This window comes from Mustela nigripes, chromosome 6 (assembly GCF_022355385.1).
Source record: "Mustela nigripes isolate SB6536 chromosome 6, MUSNIG.SB6536, whole genome shotgun sequence".
Classification (NCBI taxonomy): Eukaryota; Metazoa; Chordata; class Mammalia; order Carnivora; family Mustelidae; genus Mustela; species Mustela nigripes.
In genome coordinates this window covers 120,425,967-120,448,648 of record NC_081562.1, presented here as the reverse complement: position 1 = coordinate 120,448,648, position 22,682 = coordinate 120,425,967, and the positions used below count along the sequence as shown (strand labels likewise).

Below are 22,682 nucleotides of genomic sequence, written 5' to 3'. Positions count from 1 at the left end.
TTTTTTTTTTTAAGATTTTATTTGACAGAGAGAGAGAGGTCACCAGTGAGCAGAGAGTCAGGGGGGGGGGGGGGGGGGGGGGTGGGGGAAGCAGGCTCCCTGCTGAGCAGAGACCTGATCCGAGGACCCTGAGATCATGACCTGAGCCGAAGACAGTGGCTTAATCCACCGAGCCACCCAGGTGCCCCTGATGGCACTTCTTTATTTTTATTCTTTCTTAAATATTGTGTTTAAATATATATAATAGTGGCCATGTAACCATTTTTCAGCATATGGCTCAGTGTTCACTTTCACCTTGAGAGAGACCCAACCCAGAATCAGCCAGCAAAGCCATTCTCAGATTCTTGACTCAAGGGAACTGTGAGTGTAGTTGAGTGTAATGATCTTCCCGGTGTTGTGCAACCGACACCACCATCCACCTCCAGAACTTTCTCATCATCTCAAACTGAAACTCTATTCTCATTAAACAGCTCCCCACTCCCCTCCTGCCCCCAGCCTCTAGTGACCACCGTTCTTTCTTTCTCTGGGAGCTGGACTATTCCAGAGGAAGACTCTGACCAAACTTTCAGAGCAAACTTGTAGTGAGGTCAACATCACAGAACTAGCCCCGCAGGGGAACCTCAGTTCCAGTCAAGAATCCAGACACCCTGGGAGCTACTTCCCCACTGTGGGCTCTGAGGGGCACAGCCTTTGCTGGGGTTCACACCACAGAACAGATGCCCTCACCCTGCCCCTCAGCTACTCCCGCCTCAGAAAAATCAGATTTCTGCCTCTGCAGGGGCAGATTCCCTCCTCGCTAGTGTCTAGAGGGAGGACCACTCAAAGAGGTAGAATGGGGCAGAGGGAGCCAAACTAGAATATTCCCTACAGATGTGATGGATAAGGGTCGACAGTCAGGAATGAGAATGTTGCCGTCGCCGAGTCGCTGGGACAGACCCATTGTGTGGTGACCATTGTTTGAAGAGAAGTCAAAATGGGCAACTAAGGTACCCTGAGTAGCCGCTGTGTGGTTGGTACCAGATTATGAATTTTGTGTTGTATTTTACTTACTACAACCCTACGAAATAGGTATTATAATCCCCATTTTCAGGTGGGGAATCTGAGGCTCAGCCAGATTAAATAACTTGGGCAAGTTCCCATGACAGAGGGAGAAAAAAAAATATATATATATAATGTATATATATTAAATTTGAAGAAAGATTTGTAGCAGGCATCTCCTTCTCCCAGGGCAAGAGACACTGCATTCTTAGTGCCACACAAGATAATGATGACAGTGAGAGTATGTGTTAGTGCTATCTTGGTCTCCGTTACGGACTAAATGTTTGAATCCCCCAACATTCTTTTGTGGAAGCCCTCAGCCCCTATGTGACTTTATTTGGAAATGAAGACTTTATGGAAGTAATTAAGATTCCATGAGGCAGTGGAGGGCAGAGGAATTGGAGAAAGTGGTCAAAAGGCACAAACTTTTAGTTATAAGGTAAATAAAGGATAGGAACGTGATGTACAACCTGATGACTAAAGCTGACCCTGCTGTGGATATGCAGGAAAGCTGTTGGGGAGGTAAATCCTAGGAAAAAAAAACATGAAAACACATCTTTCTTCCTTCCTTTCTTTCTTTCCCCTTCCTTTCTTCTTTCCTTCTTTCCTTTTCTTCTCTCTCTCTTTCTTCCTCCCTCCCTCTCCCCTACCTTCCTTTCTATACAAGATGATGAATGTTAACTAAACTTATTGTGGTGATCATTTCACGGTATATGGAAGAAGAACATTATGCTATGTACCTTAAATTTCTACAGTGCTGCGTGTCAATTACATCTCAATAAAACTAGAAGGAAAAAAGATGAAATGAGATGCTAAGGTTGGGACTCTGATCTGACAGGATTAGTGGCTCCACTACTTTCTGACTCTGTGACTTAGGCCAGTGACCTCTGTGCCTATCAGGGAAAAATAATAGTGCCTATTTCATAGGCTTATTATGAGGATCAAACAAGTTGGTATTTGTGAAGCAAAGTCCCCAGCTCACGGGAAATATACAAGTGTGTGACAAATAAATAAGAAACGGAGAAGTCACATTCTGCTAGGAGAATAGGAGTCACCTAAGTGGTTTAAGTATGAAGTTTATTACTGGGAAGGTGGGACTTAAACAGCCTCTCAAGATAAGGAAGCTGGGATCGCATAAGGCATGGAATAGAGATTAAGACCAGCTCCTTATCTTCAATCCTTCAGTCCTGCAGGGGGCCAGTCCCAGAGAAAAACCGAAAACCACAGGCAAACACCCATGTCAGCTGTCTGCATCTGCAGATGTTCACACTGGCTTTGGAGAAGAGTCCCTGCTTACCTCCTGTCCCCCAGCACCTCTCAGATGTTTCCCTGGGCACAGGGGAGATTGGAAACCCAGGCTGAAACCCAGGCTGTCCACAACCCCTGGGAGAGTTCAGGAAGGCAGGGCCGGCACCAGGTCAAATTGATTTGGTTTCCTTCGCAATTCATTAGAAGCAGGAGGCTTTCACAACGAGATGCCACATCACGCCAGTCAGAACGGCTAAAATTAACCAGTCAGGAAACAACAGATGTTGGTGAGGGTGCAGAGAAAGGGGAACCCTCCTACACTGTTGGTGGGAATGCAAGCTGGTGCAGCCACTCTGGGAAACAGAGCTCTACAGGAATTGCTCTACCAGGAATATATCCAAAGGATACAAACAGTGATCTGAAGGGGCACCTGCACCCCAGTGTTTATAGCATCAATGTCCACAATAGCCCAACTATGGAAAGAGCCCAGATGTCCATCAACAGATGAATGGATAAAGAAGATGTGGTATCTCTCTATCTATCTACTTACCTGCCTATCTATAGTGGAACATTACTATTTGGAATAATGTGAATGGAGCTAAGAGGGTATTATGCTAAACAAAATGAATCAACCAAAGAAAGACAAATATCACATGATTTCACTCATATGTAGAATTTAAGAAATAAAACAGAGGGAGGGAAGGAAAAACAAAATAAGATGAAAACAGAGAAGGAGGTAAAACCACGAGAGACTCTTACGATAGGAAACAAACTGAGGGTTGTTGGAGGGGAGGGTGGGAAGACGGGGTAACCGGGAGATGGGTGTTAAGGAGGGTACTTCGCTGGACGCCTGGGTGGCTCAGTGGGTTAAGCCACTGCCTTTGGCTCAGGTCATGATCCCAACGTCCTGGGATTGAGTCCCGCATCGGGCAGTTGTATGCAACTGATGAATCACTGAACTCTATCTCTGAAACTAATAATATATTATACATTAATTAATTTTAAACTAAAAAAAAAAAAGAAGTAAGAGGTTTTACTTGACTTCTGACTATCTTTGTATGTGCTTTGCCTTGATTTGTTATTCAACATCCAAAGAGCCCACAGAGGGGCGCCTGGGTGGCTCAGTTGGTTGAGCGTCTGCCTTTGGCTCACGTCTTGCTCTGCGGGGAGCCTGCTTCTCTCTCTCTCTCTCTGCCTACTTGTGATCTCTCTCTCTGTGTCAAATAAATAAATAAAATCTTAAAAAAAAAAAAAAAAGCAAAGAGCCCACAGAGATCTTCTGTCTAAAGGTATATTATCAATTCTTTAATGTAAGGAAAACCATAGTTTATACTTCTTTTACCTTTCCTTTGTGCCTTAAGAGAATTTTGCACTTGTGATGTGCTATGTATGTCCAGAAGTTTTTATTTATTGAAGGAAATAAACCTTTATAACCAAAGGACTATAAGCATTACAATTCAAGCAACAATAAATTCTTTCAGATAAAATTGGTATTTTTAAAAATCTGCTTTTACTTTTTTCCCCCATAATAACAGAATTTGTTATTAAAAATGCAGTCATTAAAACAAACAAACAAACCTATGGCATGTCATAAAGACAAAGAAGCCAGCCTAGTGGGGCACCCATAGGCCAAATCCAGAAAAATTTGAGCACCAAAATAATTAATAATATTAAAAAATCATTGGAAAAATAGTAATCAGTCCATACTGGTAATAATAGGTAATAACTAATAATAAAGAGAGAAATAAGTAACTGGGGATATAATACAGAGAAACAATAACTGGGGGTAAGGAGGACCCTGGCTCAGGGTTCATTGGTCAGCGTGAAAGTGTGCTGGAGTTGGACACTCATGTGGGGAAAGAATCATCAAAAGATGTTTAATCTAGGCATTTTGATGAGGAGTTTGGTCTTAAAGTGTCTCCGTTCAACATGCTTATTAGTTGCAAAAAGGGAAGAAAGAGCAATTAGACAATGGAGAAAGTGGACACCTTGCCTGGACACCAGGCCTGGTCGAAATCAACATTACCAATGGAGAACAGACGGGTGTCAGGTATGGCCAGAGGCGCTACGCTGAGAAAGGTACAACATCTGTGCAGTATTGTGGCCAAGAACGTACACGTGCATTTCATCATGAGGAACGCTAGTCAAACCCAAAGTGAAGAACATTCTATTTAAAAAAAAAAAAAAAACGGGGGGGGGGGGGGGATCTTCAAAAATGTCAAGGAAAGCTGTAGAAATGTTCTTGACTAAAGAGGCATGACAGCTCAATGCAATGTTACCCTAGCCTGGCTCCTCTATTGGAGGAAAAATCCTACAAAGGACGTTGTTGAGTTAACCAACAGCGCTGGATTCCAGTGCCCACCGCAGATTAGATTAGACAAAGGCTTTCTACGGTGTTAGGTTTACTGAGGGTAATACCTGTATGGTTGTTGGGAAATAAACACGGATGCATGTAGAGATAAAAATCCTTCATGTCTGTCACTTACCCTCAAAATTTAGGAAAAAAAAATATAAGAAAGACAAAAATCAAGTGATAAAGGGAAGGTGGTAAAGTGTTAACAATGAGGGAACAGCACGGATGCCCTTAGTACTTGTCATATTCTTGCAACTTTTCTGCAAGTTTGAGATCGTTTCTATACAAACAAGGAAAACAAATTTTAAATCTATGTAAGCATTTTTCACTTCTGCCTAATTTTCATAGGACAAATTTCAAACAAATAAGAAATAGAAAGGAGGGACACCTGGCTGGCTCACCTCTGTCTTCGGCTCAGGTCATAACCCCAGGGTCCTGGGATCAAGCCCCACATATGTTCTTTAAAAAAAAAAAAAGAAAGAAAGAAAGAAATAGAAAGGAAACTATAACCAAATCCCATGTATCTATGTATGTACGTATGTATTTTTTAAAGATTTTATTTATTTATTTGACAACCAGATCACAAGGAGGCAGAGAGGCAGGCAGAGAGAGAGGAGGAGGAAGCAGGCTCTCTGCTGAGCAGAGAGCCCAATGAGGGGCTTGATTCCAGGACCCTGAGATCATGACCCGAGCCGAAGGCAGAGATTCAGCCCACTGAGCCACCCAAGTGTCCCCCATGTATTTATTTTTTACAAAAATATTTAATAAGAGATAAGGGTAAAGTAAGTTCCTGGACATCATCTGGAAACTTGGGAATCCTAGAGGTATGCTCTTTGATGGGCACCTGTGTTGTTAGCAAAAGGGAAAATGCAAAGTGATGGCTGGGAAGGATCTGCTTCTATCAGCCTCGAGGGCAAGGCTCTTGTCTGATCTCTGTTTTCTTCAGGGCCCACCACACTGCTCCCTGTAGAGCCCATGCTCAGTGGACTTTATTGTGTGGCTGAGTGGATTGATGACAAAAGGCTAACCTGGTCCCCAGAGCCCTATCAATCCCCAGCTAAGCTTTGGGACAGTGCTGTGGCTTCTAGGTTGCACACTATTCCTGCATGAGTTCATTCCAGTGCACAGGGAGAAGGAGAACTGGTCCCACAATTTTCCTTTTGGCTCTTCCAAGGGCTCTTCTAATCTGTGGGGCCTTGCTGAAGCTATTCAAGTTATCTAGACCTGGAATGTTCTTGTCTATGTTTCAGTCAACAGAGTTAACGGACTGCTATAATTCACACAAATTTTTTTCATTATTAGTTCTCCCTCCTTTTAATGAATGATACTTGGCCCTGAATTCAGAAATTATGCTTGGTTTTAAGTTATCCACGCAAAACAAAATAGTTAAATGATGATTTGGTCAGGGTTCTCTGGGAAGCAGATGCCGAGAAGGAATTGGATATGTAAGACACTTACTGGGGAAAACATCTGTGAGGGGTAACAGGGAGGGAGCAGGAGGTGACAGCGAGAACTCAGACGGTGAGGCAGGTCTGAGACCCATGAAGAAGACAGGGAAGGAGAAAAGGAAGAAGGTGGAAAGGGAGGAAAGAGGAAAGCCACAGCCTGCTTCTCGTTCTCAGAAAGTTTCAGCAAGGGTTAGAAGGGAACCCTTGAGCCAAACTCTCTCATCACTGGCACCTCCGTCTCCTTACTGTCTCTGCCATGTTCAGTCACTGGCCAGGAGCGGAACCTGAGAAGTGTGGCCGGCAGCTAGCGCTGGAGGCCTGTCATGCTTCCCGCAGTAGGAGATCTGAGAGGCATATCCCACTGGCTGCCACCGACAATAATTTGCGTGATTTAGGCTGAACCGCGCTCTGCTTTTACCTGAAACAGTGGTTTGTATGATCCAAGGCAAGTTTGGAGTTTCGGCCTTAATCGTCCATCTGGACTCTGCTGTCAGTGCTATGTTGCTTTGAACAGAGGCCGGGCATCCGAAGTAAAGACTGAGAAAAGGGATCCATGTTGTGCTGAAGACATTAAGCTATAGCTCTGTGGCAAAATAAGTTCTGGGGTGCCTGGGTGGCTCAGTGGGTTAAGCCTCTGCCTTCGGCTCAGGTCATGATCCCAGGGGCCTGGGATCGAGTCCCGCATAGGGCTCTCTGCTCAGCAGGGAGCCTGCTTCTCCTCATCTCTCTCTCTGTCTGTCTCTCTGCCTATTTGTGATCTCTCTCTCTCTGTCAAATAAATAAAATCTTAAAAAAAAAAAAAAGTTCTGCTTTCATTCCAAAATATATAGGTGCATTATTTTCCTTTTCCCTCAGAAAGACACTGATTCAAGATGTTGGATGCCTGTTGAATCCCAAAATCTAGAGGCTACCATTCCAAAGCCTCACTTATTTATTTATTTTAAATATTTATTTATGGGGTGCCGGGGTGGCTCAGATGGTTATGCACCTGCTTTTAGCTCAGGCCATGATCCCAGGGTCCTAGGATGTGGGGTTCCCTGCTCAGTGGGAAGCCTGCTTCTCCCTCTCTCTGCTGCTGCTGCTCCCCCTGCTTGTGCTCGCTTGCTCTCTCTCTCTCCCTGTCAGATAAATAAAACCTTTAGAAAAATAAAATAAAGCTTTGTTTATTTATTTGAGAAAGAGAGAGGGAAAGAAAGTAGGGGAAGGAGCAAGAGGCAAGGGAGGGAGAGAATCTTCAAGCAGTCTCCCTGCTAAGCGCAGAGCCCAAAGCAGACCCATGAGATCATGATCGGACCCCAAGCCTTATCCACCACGTATAGAGGATCTGAATTATTCCAGTGTGAGATGGAACTTTCTGACCTTACTCATAAGGACTAAGCAGCCCTAGATGCAAACCCCTAAGGTTCGGAATCCGGGAGACCATAGACCTCAAGAAACTAAGTCTACTTTTATGTGTTCATACTTTAAGATGATAATTTCTGTAATAAAAAAATTCACAAACAAATTGAATGTCAACTTACTCAAAAGTATAAGAGATTGTTAAAGAAATAACACAGTGATGACCCTATTATCAACACAGGCCTAAAATAGGATCCCAGAATAACTGCAAATTGGCTGTACTCACATGTCATCAATACCACTGAGAAATCCTCAGTTTTCATTACCTTTTTGACAACATGATGAGAATGAGAATGAACAGGACTTTCTGATTATTGATGTATTGCCCGCCGCTGCCATGCACAATCAAAGCCTGAAGTGAACACTATGTCAAGACTATGTTTTCACTATGTTTCCTATTTAGGACAAAGTATATCTTTAAAAAAGAAAACAACATCTGCTATTTTCTTATCTGGTAAATTTCATAGTTAGAGGTATTTCTAGATTATTCCTTTAAAGGTATTTAATCCTCTATTTAGCAAGGTTCATAGGGAGAGGTACTTCTGATCTTATAAATGTTTGGTTTAAATGCTTTTTGTTTTTCTTCAAGTTTTTAAAAATTATTTTTTATTTTATTTTTTCTTTTTTACAAATTATGGATCGTGACATGCATAATGCAGCAATCTTATCATTATTTTAAGGGAAAAGAACGCTTTATTCTTGACTTACCTTACATTAAATATGTAGGGAAAATTACTAAAATTATATGCTTAAGACCAAGTCTATGGAATTCTGGAAGAATGGGACATTGCGTATGTGCTCCACACCCTTTATCTCTTCCCCTGCCATGTGAAAAATTAATTATGGAGGTCTGATCATGTTGAAACGTTATTGAGGGGATTTTGATGGGGAAAGAAGGCAGTGAAGGGAAGGAAGCTTTGAGAGATAAGAAAATAGGAAATAGGCATGGTTATGTTACGGAGATTGTAAGGCCGCATTATGGAGTGATTTTATTTATATGTGTCTATTACCGCCTAAAGTCCTTTTTTCACTAACAGTTTACTGTGCTGTGTCCCATTCCCTAATTTAATACCTTCATGAGTCCAAGGCTTGGAGTCTGTGATAGTTGGGCTCTACAGCGTCGAGGTGGTCATTGTGTGGTTAACTCAGAGAAGCACCTACTCTTCAAAGTTCGGCTTGTGTCCAAGGCTACATCTTACCGTCACCAAACACCAGTCATGCTGATGATGAAGACAATGAGTTGGTTTTTTAATGAGATCGGGATAAAGATACCCTGTTTCTAGCCGTGTTATCTGAGACAAATCATTTAATGTTTGCGAGTCAGTTTCCTCATTACTAAAATGAAGGGGTCACACGAAGTATCTTTCAGTTTTCAATGTTTGTCTATGTATTTCATAGTTACCCTTTATTGTTAAGGTAGGTACTTGTTAGGGATTGATATTTTTGGAGAATAGTGTATAACTGTAGATATATTTAAAAATTCAATAACTGTGGGGCTCCTGGTTGGCTCAGTCACTTATGCCTCTGCCTGGAATCGAGCCCTGGGTTGAGCCCTGTGTGGAGCGCTCTCCCATCAACAGCGCCTTGAGCCTTGCCTTGAGCCCCATGAGGAGCTCAGGGAAGAGTCTGCTTCACCCTCTCCCTCTTCCCCCTTCCCTGCTCTTGCGTGCTCTCTCTCATACAAATAAATAAAATCTTTTTTAAAAATTCAGTAACTGCGGGACACCTGCATGATTCAGTCAATTGAGCAGCTGTCTTCAGCTCAGGCCGTGAACCCAGGATCCTAGGATCAAGCCCCATATCAGACTCCTACGCTCATCAGGGAGCCTGCTTCTCCCTCTGCCCTCTGCCTGAGGCTCCCCCTGCTTGTGCTCGCTCGCGCGCTCTCTCTCTCTGTGTCAAATAAATAAAATATTTTAAAAATTCAGTAACTGCTACTGCTATATAGAAAAGTAAGACATATTTGTTCAAAGTGGATGTTTCCATTTTGAAGTAGGCTGATAAGTTTATTTAACCACTGTGGACTCATTTAGACTCAGTTCAGAGTCCATATATTTTAATCTTACTCTGCCACTGGTTACTTTTTTTCTATATGACTTATTGATGACGTGAATATTCACAATCATCCAGGCTCTTCAGATCAGTTTCTCAACATGTAAATTTTTTTTTTTTAAGATTTATTTATTTGTCAGAGAGAGAGCGAGCGAGAGCAAAATTTAGGAAAATTATTACAAAGTGTATATAAATGAAAATTATTACAAAGTGTATATTAATGTATCTTAACTGTGACAAGAGAAATGTGAACTATTGAGAGAGAATGTGGATATATCTGAAGTGAATTTCTTTTTATTTACATCATATTTATGGATTAAGAAGACAAGTCAAGATAAGCTTCCAGACGGGTAAAAAAAGTGAAAAATAGAAAATATGACTGCCCAGTTAAGAGACATGTAAGATCAATTCAAGAAGTCTAATGCAATTCTAGGAAGAGAAAAGAAAGAAAAAGGGAATAGATTAGTAACTAAAGATACAATAGAGAAAATCTCTCCAAGCTGAGATTGATAGGGCCATCAGGTGCCAAGCAGAATAAATTTTAGTAAGACTGACATTCCTCCTGTAATTTTATAAGAATGACAAAGAACTCTTGGAAGTTTTCTGATATAAAGAAAACAAAACAAACAATGGGTTAGAAGGCATAGAACCCATACTTTCAAATTTCTGAAAGACAGTGACTTTTATAGTCCAATTTTTATTGTACTCATCATTATATACATTTCAGTTCTTGGGTTCTTCTTATAAGTTTGTCATTCATAAAACCACCTGCATTTTCTCATATGCATGTTTTCTTAACTGAAGAATTGAAGGGCTCTGAAACTTAACTCCCTGGCCAAGTAGATTCTTTAAACATAGAAACATGTTTAACTTAAAACATGGAGCTTGGTGACGATTTAAATTGTATCTTTTTCTTCATTTCCAAAAACTTTGAATAGAATTTGGATTTACTTTTAAGAATTCATTTTTTTCCTAGGTATGAACTGTTCCAAATTGGCAAGATAAAGAGGACATACAGTCTTGCTTTGTGCTAATTGTGGACTTTGAACAAGGTCCTTAGGCACCACTCAATGCATAAAGCTCAGGCAACAAGTAACTTTTCCCCTTACCACTATTCAGAGCAAAGGTCAATTGGAAAGTAAGGGAAATGCTCAGGAGGAAAGAAGGAAGGAAGGAAGGAAGGAAGGAAGGAAGGAAGGAAGGAAGGAAGAAAGAAAGAAAGAAAAGAAAGGAAAGCAAGCATAAGCTAAATCTGTCTTGAAAGAATTTGCTGATTTCTGTAGACAGGAGGAGTGCAACAGCCACAGAGTAGGGTCAAAGACCCCACGTAAAATGAAAACCCTCAAGGGAGACCCCATAGTGGATAAACTGCAAATGATCCATCTCTAGAAAAAGGATATACAGTTAGCCGTTGAACACTTGTGGGTGTTAGGGATGCCAACCTCACATGTCATCAGAAATTTACCAAAACCTAATTTCTATTAGCCTATTGTTGGCTGGAAGCCTTACTGATGACATAAACATAACATAGACAGTCAGTTAACATGTATTTTCCATGCTACATATATGATATAAAGTAAGCTAGAGAAGGGTGGCTGGGTGGCTCAGTAGGTTAAAGCTTCTGCCTTGGGCTCAGGTCATGATCTCAGGATGCTGGGACCCAGGCCCACATCGGCCTCTCTGCTCTGCAGGGAGCCTGCTTCCCCCTCTCTCTGCCTGTTTCTCTGCCTACTTGCGATTTCTGTCAGTCAAATAAATAAATAAAATCTTAAAAAATAAAACAGTAAGCTAGAGCAAGGAAAATGTTACTAAGAAAGTCATAAGGAAGTACAGGGCTGTCCTGTATGTACTGAAAACAATCTGTGTCAAAGTGGACCCATACAGTTTAAACCCATGTTGTTCAAGGGCCAATTGTTCTTATACTAAAAAATTATTTCTTGTTTTCTGAAATTCAAATTTAACTGCTGTCCTATATTTTTATTTGCTAGCAGGCAACACTACCCTTCGAGTAAAACAGTGCTAGAGTTGGGCGCCTGGGTGGCTCAGTCGGTTAAGTGACTGCCTTCAGCTCTCCCAGGATCGAGTCCCACATTGGGCTCTCTGCTCAGCAGGGAGTCTCCTTTTCCCTCTGGCCTTCTCCCCTCTCATACGCTCTTTCTCTCTCTCTCTCTCTCTCATAAGGAAAAAAAAAAAAGATAATGCTAGAACTTACCTCATTTGGCCTTGGCTCTGGCTGGAGGCAGGGAGGTAGGAAATTTCCCTGAGTTTCTTGCAACAAGCAGGTCCTCTTACGGTTTGAAGGCACAAATTCATACTACCTGTGAGTCCCTGGGTACCTGGAAGAAACAAATGCAAATCCATTCTGCAGGAATCCAACTTAAAACACAGACTTCAAAGAATTACAAGAGATAAATTTACAACAGTTCGCTCATAGAAAATACCAAACACACGAGGAAAACAGGCTATCATGGATGAGAGTTAACAGAAATAGTCATATTTATTTATTTATTTATTTCAAATAATAAATCAGAATCAGATTTGAAAGACTATAGGTGTTTAATTTTTCAGATTTGGAATATGAAGTAAGTAAGGTTAATTTGCATAAATAAGTAAAAGGGGTATTAGATGTTGACTAAGAAATGAGAGATTTGATTATTGAGTATATTCAAATTACTTAATTGGGTGAATCACTTAATTGTAGCTAGGTGTTGTTGTTGTTTTAAAGATTTTATTTATTTATTTGATGCAGAGAGAGAAAGAGAGAGAGAGAAAGTAAGAGCAGGAGTACAAGCAGGGGCAGTGGGAGAGAGAGAAGCAGGCTTCCCAATAAGCAGGGAGCCAGATGCGAGGCTCCATCCCAGGACCCTGGGATCATAACCTGAGCCAAAGGCAGATGCTTAAGGACTGAGCCACCCAGGCACCCCAGTGCTGTGGTATAACACTTGCTTTAAATTGTATTATTCTTTAAAATGTAAGATAAATTCATATAAAAAAGAAAGAAATGTTAAATTTATTTTAGTCTTCAAAAAGAAAAAAAGAAAAGGAATCCCCATATCGTTTGCTAAAGCCTTGTAACATTTTTTTATTTAGAAGATAGTAATTGGCATATACTCTTTGGTACTGGTGTTAGTTTTTGCTGTGTAACAAATCATCCCCCAAATGCTGTGTAACAAATCATCCCCCATCCCCCTCAGAGCAGAGTTTCATTGTTTGCTCACAATTATGTGGGTAAACAATTTGGGTCTCTTTTGCTCCAAGCAGGGTTGGCTTGACTCAGCTCACTCCATGTCATCTGAAGGGGCTGGATTGGTTGGGACGTCTGGGTGATGAGATGCCCTCTCACCATGGGCTCTTTAACTCTCTAGGAGACCGGCCTGGGCTCTTTCTGAGTAGGAATGGGCAGAATCCCTGAGAAAGGACAAACCTTTATGCATAAACTTCTCCAAGCCTTTCTTAAGTTGTATTTGCTAATGTCCCATTGGCCAAAGCAAGTCACATGGTCAAGCCCCGCTTTAAGAAGGGTGCCGTAGCCTGTCTCCCAAGGGGAGGAGCTGCAAAGCAGCCGGTAAAGGGGTATACATCCGCCTGCAGCGGAAAGAACCCATAGCTGTGTTTTGCTGTCAGCAATACATCGGAGTGGCTACAAACTGAGAGACCAGTAGGGGGTCAGTGTGCAGGGGCAGCTCAAAGAAGTAGGTTCCAGGGTGCAGTAAGGTTCATTCAAACATTCACTAAACCTTTACCGAGGACCCGGATAGTCGTGTGAGGAGCTCACGCTCTGCCCCCGGGATGTCGTTGGGATCGTGTCGTCTGTGCTGTTTGACTCCAGATCCATTTCACTGCTCTCCATGTAGGGTATGTCAACTAGCTGTCCATCCGGGCAAATCGTTAGTTACAAATTGTGTACAAAGGAGGTAAATAAGCCTGTGTGTTGCTTCAAGCCATTCAACTCTGGTCCCACAGTGCGCGGTCTTTCAGTTGTTTCCGGTTTCCATTCTAGTTCGCTTATTTCCACTGCCAGTCCAAGACCAGAGCCGTCTATTTATTTGGTTAGTTTAGATATATACCCTGACTGCTACTAAGATTTTGAAGCAGCTGCTAAATTTCTTTTTCTCAGTTCCCTTGGGTACCAGGGAAGCACATTCCTTTCTATCTGAGCCCTAAGTCTGGCTGCCCAGTGCAAGTGAAAAATGCACTCTTGATGGCCAAATAAACCCCTACCTAGTTTACCACGGATTCTTACAAAATGCTCTTAACTCTGCTTCCCTTTTTCCGGGAATATAGAGCTGGGTTTATCTCCTTTAAGCTGTTCTTGTTTTAAAAGGCTCACATCCACCCAGAAAGCATGGTTTCTCTGAAGCTTCCTATATTTCCATTCTTCTCCTAAACTGGCACCAGCCCACCTCAATGACACAAGACTCAGATCTCCATTTTCTTACAAAACATTGTTCTCTGGTTAAACTTTATCATATGCCCACTGCCAGGATATATTCCCAAATCTATACTAGTTTTCAAACAGAATTTGCAAAGACTATAGCTTTTCTTTAAAAATGTGATTATTCTTAATGCCAAAATTTTTATCAAAACATTTTCCAAATACAGAAACTCTTAGATTGTTGCTCTTCTGTAACGTAAGTACATACTATATATGTATTTTAAAACATACTCTCTGGGGCACCTGGGTGGCTCAGTGGGTTAAAGCCTATGCCTTTGGCTCAGGTCATGATCCCAGGGTCCTGGGATTGGGCTCCACATCAGGCTCTCTGCTCAGCAGGGAGCCTGCTTCCTCCTCTCTCTCTGTCTGCCTCTCTGCCTACTTGGAATCTCTGTCTGTCAAATAAATAAATAAAATCTTTAAAAATAAATAAATGCATATATAAATAAATAAAATATTTTAAAAAGGAGGGGGAGAAAAACACTCTTCTCAGAAAACAGTGAGATTTTTATCACAATCTGTTCCTTTCTACCTATCACTTCCTACTTTTGACTAGATCATAATCTTAGAGTTGGAGACAAAAATCTAGATGCATACTACCCTTAGCCTTTGTGTATTTATCTAATACAGCTATTCATTTTCAAAGCAGACTATAATTTAGGGGCTGTATAGACTTTTCAGGATTTCAGTAACCAGTGATTATGTTGCTGATTATGTTGACCAAGTTGTTGGTCAAGAGCAGTCCCTTTGGCTTAATCTCATCAAAGAAAAATTTGAAAAGCCAGCAGCTAAACCTAAGATTTTGTTTTAGCTGAACTGGAGGGAGAAGAGTCACAGAATACTTCTCCACAAAAGTACTTTGGTAAATTTCCTGGCAGGTCACAGTGTTCTGGGGCGGGTGACCTTGGGATGGCTTTACTGAGATGCCCTTTTTGAAAAAGCTTTGGGTACTGAAGAGAAAAAGGGAGTTGCAAGTTCTCAGTCACTGCTATCTTCTCTGTCCACCAGTGCTGCCACTGTCAGCGACCACAGCTTTGTGGATTCCCATTTTGATAATGCAGGGAGGCTGTACTTGGTAGGAAGTGTCTGTCTGTCGATTCAGCCACAACCACAGAAAGTTCTATGGTATTATCTTCAAAGTCCTGATACTTAGTTTAGTTCGTTCAGTTTGCAGGGGAAAAAAAAAGTCACAAATTTGTTCAGGCCACTCTGTCTTTTGCCTATCACTCAGAATGGGTGAGAAACACTAAACTGCCCAATGTGATATGAAGATTTTGGGGCACAGAACTCCTGGATTCAAATTTTGTCTCTCTAGTTTTAACTAGCCATGTGTTCTCAGGCATATTATTAAAGATAATGCAAAATGCCTGCCATCACAGCTAAGCCAGCCCATGTGTGTAGACCCTTTACTATACGCGTGTCATCTGTGCAGGTGTACCCCAGAGGTATTGCAGGCTTGGTTCCAGACCAGTGCAATAAAGGGAATATCAAAGCAAATCAAATGAATTTTTTTGGGTGCCCAGTGGATATGTGTCCACTCTACAGCAGTCTATTAAGTATACATTATCATCATGTCTAGAAAAACAATGTATATACCTTAATTTAAAAATAGTTTATTGCTGCACTACTTGGGTGGCTCAGCCAGTTAAGCCTCTGTCTTTGGCTCAGGTCATGATCTCACGGTCCTGGGATCGAGCCCCAGACTGGACGCCCTGCTCAATGGGGAATCAGCTTCTCCCTCTCCTTCTGTCCCTTCCCCAACTTGTGCTCACCAGCCCCCCCCCCCAAAATAAATAATTAAAAAATACTTCAGTGCTGAAAAATGCTAACTGCCATCTAAGCTTTCAGTGAGTCATCATCTTTCTGCCGATAGAGGGTCTTGCAGGGAGACTGATGGCTGCTGACTGATTTGGCAGCTAGCTGAAGGCTGGGGCGACCCGTGGAATTTCTTAAAATAAGACAGGAAAGTTTACCACATCAATGGACTCTTTCTTTCACAAATAATTTCCCTGTAGCATGCAATGCTGTTTGGTAGTATTTTACCCACAGTTGAACTTCTTTTCAAAATTGGAGTCAATTCTTTCCCACCCTGGTGCTGCCTTATCAACTTAGTTCATGTAAATTCTGAATCCTCTCTTGTCATTGCAACAGTCCTCAGACATCTTGCCCAGGAGTAGGTCCCACAGCAAGAAAACAATTTCTTTGCTACCCGTGAGAAACAATTTCTTATTTATCCAAGTTATGTCACAAGATTGCAGCAATCCAGTCCCATCTTCAGGCTCCACTTCTAATAATTCTAGATCTTGTGATGTTTCGGCCACATTTGCAGTGACTTCCTCTGAAGCCTTGAACTCCTCACAGTCATCCATGAGGGTTGGAATCAGCTTCTTCCAAACTCCTGATACTGTTGACGTTCTGACTTCTTCTCATGAATCATACATGTTCTCAATGGCATCTAGACTGGTGAATCCTTTTCAGGAGGGTTTCAATTGACTTTGCTCACATCTGTCAGAAGACTCACCATCTATGTCAGCCATAGTCTTTTGAAACACATTTCACGAATAATAAGACTTTAAAGTCAAAATTACTCCTTGATCCACAGGCTACAGAATGGAGGTTGAGTTAGTAGTCAAGAAAACATTAGTCTTGTACATCTCCATGAGAGCTCATGGGTGACTAGGTGCTTTGTCAATGAGCAGTCATATTTTGAAAGGTATCTTTTTCTCCGGAGCAGTAGATCTCAACAGTGGGCTTAAAATATCCAGTAAACCATGCTGTAGACAGATGTGCTGTCTTCCACGCTCTGTTGTCCCATTTATAGACAGAGTGGGTCTAGCATAATTCTTTAGGGACCTGGAATTTCTGGAAAGCTCAATGAGCATCAGCTTCACTTTGGAGTCACCAGTTACATTAGCCCCTAATAAGCAAGTCAACCTGTCCTTTGAAGCTTTGAAGCTAGGCATTGACTTTTTCTCTCTAGCTATGAAAATCGTAGGTGGCATCTTTTTCCAGTAGAGGGCTGTTTCATCTTCATTGAGAATCTCCTGTTTAGGGCAGCCCCCATCATTGATGATCTTGGCTAGATCTTCTCGGTCATTTGCTGCCACTTCTACAACAGCATTTGCTGCCTCTCCATGCATTTTTGTGTCATGAAGATGGTTTCTTCCCTTAAACCTCACGAACAAACCTCTGCTAGCTTCAGACTTCTCTTCTGTAGCTTTCTCACCTCTCTCACCCTTTACAGAATTGAAGAGAGTTAGGGCCTTGCTCTGGATGAGGCTTTGGCTTAAGTGAATGTTATGGCTGGTTTGATATTCTGTCCAGATCACGAAAATGCTCTCCACATCAGCTATAAAGTTGTTTCACTTTTTTTATCATTCATGTGTTCTCTGGAGTAGCACCTTTAATTCCTTTCAAACACTTTTCCTTTGCATTCACAACTTGGCTAACTGTTCTGTGCAAGAGGCCTAGCTTTGACCTTATCTCAGCATTTAACATGCCTTCCTCACCAAGCTTAATCATTTTGAGTTTTTTACTTAAAGTGAGAGATAATGCAACTCTTCGCTTGAACACTTAGAGGCCATTGTGAGGTTACTGACTGGGCTAATTTCAATATTGTTGTATCTTAGGAAATAAGGAGGCCTAAGAAGAGGGAGAGAGATGGGGGAGTGGCTGGTCAGTGGAGCAGTCAGAACACACCCAACATTTGCCAGTTAAGTTACCCTCTTTTAAAAAAATATTTATTTATTTATCTGAGAGAGAGCTAGAGCACATGTGTGAGTTGGGGGCAGGGGGAGGAAGAGGGAGAAAATCCCCAAGTAGACTCCCTGCTGAGCACAGAACCCCAAATGGAGCTCTATCACACATCCCTGAAGTCATAACCTGAGTGGACACTGAGTCTAACGCTTAACCAACTGAGCCACCCAGGAGCCCCAAGGTTGCCTTCTCATATGGGTGCAGTTTGTGGCACCCACCCGCCCACAGCTACAATAGTAACAGCAAAGATCACTGATCACAGATTACTATAACAGATATAATAATAATAATAAATATGAAATATTGCTAAGATTACCAACATGTGGCAGAGAGACACTAAGTGAGCAAATGCTGTTGGAAAAATGGACTGAAAGACTTGCTCAATGCAGGGTCACCACAAGCCTCTCATCTGTAAAAAATGCAGCATCTGGGAAGTGCAATCGAGTGAGGCACAATAAAATGATGTGTTCAGTAGGCAGGTGAACTGTAGGCAACATTAAACACAAAAGGAAGGATAGCAGCCAATCCCATAGTTTTTCTCCTCTTATCTATTGCCTTAAGTTGGTTCTCAGGAAGGGAAAGGAGAGAGCGCTCTATTATTATTATTATTATTATTATTATTATTACTATTTTTACTATGAGGAACATCATTAAGGTTTGAATTACTTAATTAAATGGAGATGCCACGATTAGCCAAAATTAAACTTACAACACAATATGGTATATTTCTTTCCATATTTGAAAGCTGAATTAGCTATAAATAACAACTACAACAAAAATCTCAGATCACAGTAACTTAACAAAACAACAGGTTGACTGACTTCTCTCTCGTGAAGAAATCTGGAGGTCATCTCTCTAGGGCTGATAAACCATTCCATGATTCCAAGATTCTATGTTTTGTTCTATCACCCTTAGCACATGGCTCTCTCTTCAGAGCCCATGCTGGCTTATTCAGGCTCCAGATACCACATTCAAATCCTAGCCAGAGAAAGGAGAAAATTAGAACAGCCCTTTCCCTTTAAGGACATTTCCTGAAAGTTCCATGTGCTATTCCTGCTTATATCCTATTGGACAGAATGTGGTCACGTGGCCACGAGCTGCAGGAAGGTGAGGAAATACAGTCTTCTTCTGGACAGAAACGGACCTCATCAAAAATCAGGGATTCTACTCAGAAAGAAAGGGAGAAAAATTATCGGAAGAAAGCCTCTTTGCCACAGAGGGCCTTTAGGTTTGTAATGTTCCACAGGTAAATGTATTTATTATATAAAAAAGGTCAATATCCCTTCAAACAGGAAAGTAACTCTCATATGGTAAACATGAAAACTCTACTTTGGAATTTGGCAAACTAAACTTAACCTTCTAAAGGATGACTTGAGATGGCCTTTTTTGATATAACTGATGAATATTCCTTTGTCCAGAAGTATACTTTGTGATGAAGAGAGAATGAAAGCCAGATGGAAAACATTTTAAAAGGAAGGATTTTGAGTGGCTCAGTATGATAAGCAGCTGACTCTGGATTATGGCTCAGGTCATGATCTCAGGGTCCTGGGATTGAGTCCTGTATCGGGCTCCACACTCAGTGAGGAATCGGCTTGAGATTCTCTCTCTCTTCCTCTGCACCTCCCCCCAACTCGTGTGCACATGTGCACACACGCTCTCACTCTCTCTCAAATAAATAAATAAATCTTTTTAAAAAAGTTAGGAATTTGGTACTATCATAGAGTTGCATTTCATCTAGCCAGGAAACAACACTAAATAAGTTTGGAGCCTTGCTGAGGAAGTCATATGTTCCTACTAGACTGGGCTACAAGGCCACACACCTGTTTGTGTGGCAAGGGTGCTCCCTGGTGCAATGTATTTATTGCAGTGGCCTAAAAGCATATAATCTGTGCCAATGGTGAGCTTAAAGGAATATTCCTACATAAGTCATATCATCTCAATAGGATAATGAAGCCTGAATAGTTAGGAAATACTGGACATTAACATGAGTGAAATTATTATAGCATTTTCTGAAACCTGTGCATGTAAAACTGGGTACCTAGTCATTCTATCCCAAGTTGAATTCAACTGTAGCTCTCATGACACCTTTGATCTATCTCCCAGGAATTCACATTATGAATAAGCACTTGAATATGCATATTAGAAAGGTTTGGCAGAAGTGGACCCTTTGATGCTTTGATGGAGGATTATATTCTGTCAGGAGACAGTGTTGACCAGGTTAATGATTGCTAGTGACAGGCTCCAGAACTCTACTTTAATAACAATACTTTAGTAACAAAATAATTGCAGAAAGTATTAGAAAACTTCAGTGTTCTATATCACACTCTACCTATAAGCAAATTTTGCTTTGGCAAAGACCCCTCAAATGGGTTGGATCTTTCTAAAATTTAGGAAATAAAAGAGTCTGAAGAAACTACTTGTAGGATTTTCCTTTGCTTGGATTCAAACACAGGTAATAGCTAACGGATGATACAGAAGTCTTTGAAGGCAATGATAAACTCTTTTTTAAGGGGGCGGGGGAGAGAGAAATTTTGCTAGATTATGTAGTTCCTACATTATAAGAAATAAAACCATTCATTCTTTCCATTCACAAGAGTAATTGCAGGAATTTGGTAAAAGTAGATCAAATTATGAACTTTCTCAAAATAAAAATTGACTTTCCTATTTTAAAAAGTAGCCTACCATTCCCTTAAGATATTATACTGTTTTGCAAAAAGAAGTTTGCGAAGGGAAGTTTGCATTGCAAGCAATGTGGATAAAATAGGATCTGAATAGTAAGGACTGAGTCAATGTTACTGTAGCACTTGAACTCCCTGACTAAGGGGAGTTGCCTCATAGTTGGATAACTGGTGCTTCTGTTTTGGGGTAACTTCCTGGCACAACGGAGAGCTTCCCTTTTGGATACAGCTGCTCTATTGTAACATGACCAGGATTGCAAAAGAAAAGTAAAGCCTAAAATGGGGACCCAGCAGCAATGTTTCATCAGCCTAAAATTTTTCATCTGTGAGTAAATGAGCAAACAAATAAGTAGAAAATGTCATGTAAATTACATGGATGATCGTGGTTCAATATTGTGAAAACTGAGCAGGGCTTGATTCGTATCTTGGGGTCCTCTGCACTGTATGTCTGATTATTCATTTCATGTGAGACATGTGGTGTTATGATTCAGATTGTACTTTAAGTTATATAGATAAAAATTCCTTACACAGTGTTTTATTTTAATTGTGGTGACATCTTTAAGTGTTCTGTGCATTAAGTACATTCACATTGTTGCGCAACCATCACTACCATGGATCTCCTGCTTTTCATCATATCATACTAAAACTCTGTACCCATTAAACACAGCTCTCTAAGAAACCCCCCTCCTTACTTCAAGCTAACCTCTACTCTATTTTCTGTTCCTGTGAACTTGACTAAAGTAGGTCCCTCATATAAATGGAATCATATAATATTTGTATGATTTGTGTAAATATGTAAAATTTTGTGACTGGTTTATTTCACTTAGCATAATGTCTTCGAGGATCATCCGTGTTGTAGCATGTTTCAGAATTTCTTTTTTAAGGGTGAATAATGTACTGTATTTTGTTTATCCACTGATCTGTCAGTAGACACTAGGTTGCTTCCACCTTCTGGCTGTTGTGAATAACGCTTCTGTGACTATTAGTGTGTAAATATCTGTTGGGGTGCCTGGGTGGCACAGTTGGTTAATCGTCCAACTCTTGGTTTTGGCTAGGGTTGTGATCTCGAGGTTGTGAAACTGAACCCCACGTCAGGTTCCATGCTCAGCACGGAGTCTGCTTAAGACCCTCTCTCCCTCTGCCCCTTTCCTTTCCTCTCGAAAATAAATAAATCTTAAATATATATATATATATCTCCAGAAGTGGTATTGCTGGATGATATAATAATTCTATTTTTAATTTTTGGGGGACTCTCCAAATTATTTGCAGTAGTGGCTGCACTATTTTTTTTTTAAGATTTTATTTATTTATTTGACACAGAGAGAGAGAGATCACAAGAAGGCAGAGAGGCAGGCAGAGAGAGAGGGGGAAGCAGGCTCCCTACTGAGTAGAGAGCCCGAAGCGGGCCTCGAACCCAGGACCCTGAGATCATGACCTGAGCCAAAGGCAGAGGCCTCAACCCACTGAGCCACCCAGGCACCCTGCACCATTTTACATTTCCATCAGCAATGCACAGGTTTTCTAGTTTCTCTATATCTTCATCAACATTTACTACTTTCTGGGTTTTTTTCATAATAGCTATTTTAGTGGATGTGAAGTAGTATCTCATTGCAGGTTTGATTTGCTGTTCCTTAATAATTAATGATATTGAGCACCTTTTCACGTGCTTATTTGCCATTTGTTTGTCTACCTTGGGAAAATTTCTATTCTAGTTCTTTGTCCATTTTTAATCAGGTTTGTGGTTATTTTTGTTGTTGTATGGAGTTCTTTCTATATTCTAGAACTCAGTCCCTATCAGATACATGATTTCACTTAGTGTTTTAAGGGGTAATTAGGTCCATAATGGTCGCTGAGTATGGAAGACTCACGGGATGAACACAAGCTTGCTGAAAGTAAACAAAACATACTGATAAGCAGGTCACCTGGGGGAAAGAATAAGTAGCTTTGAAATCCCCCACAAGGGACACCTGGGTGGCTCCATTGGTTAAGCCGCTGCCTTAGGCTCAGGTCATAATCCCAGGGTCCTGGGATCGAGACCCACATTGTACTCCTTCCTTGGCAGGGAGCCTGCTTCTCTCTCTGCCTCTGCTTGCTTGTGTTCTCTCTCTCTCTAACAAATACATAAATAAATAAATAGAATCTTAAAAAAAATAAAAGTAATCCCCCACAATGTGAAAAGATCAAATGAGTTTTAGGCAGAGTTCTCCTTCCTTTTTTAATCCCCCTTGGTGTGTGGGCATGACATTACCTAAAGGTTCTCCCTCTTGTTCCCCAAA

The 22,682-nt window shown here is 41.2% G+C and overlaps 1 long non-coding RNA gene across 1 annotated transcript in view; it reads right to left on the bottom strand.

Moving 5' to 3' along the window:
* Positions 1–11,871, bottom strand: part of LOC132020874 (uncharacterized) — a 78,308-nt gene extending 66,437 nt beyond the window's left edge. The window contains exon 1 of the long non-coding RNA XR_009405125.1: positions 11,750–11,871. This is a non-coding gene — a long non-coding RNA (uncharacterized LOC132020874). The remainder of the gene's footprint in view (positions 1–11,749) is intronic.
* Positions 11,872–22,682: the final 10,811 nt, after the last annotated feature.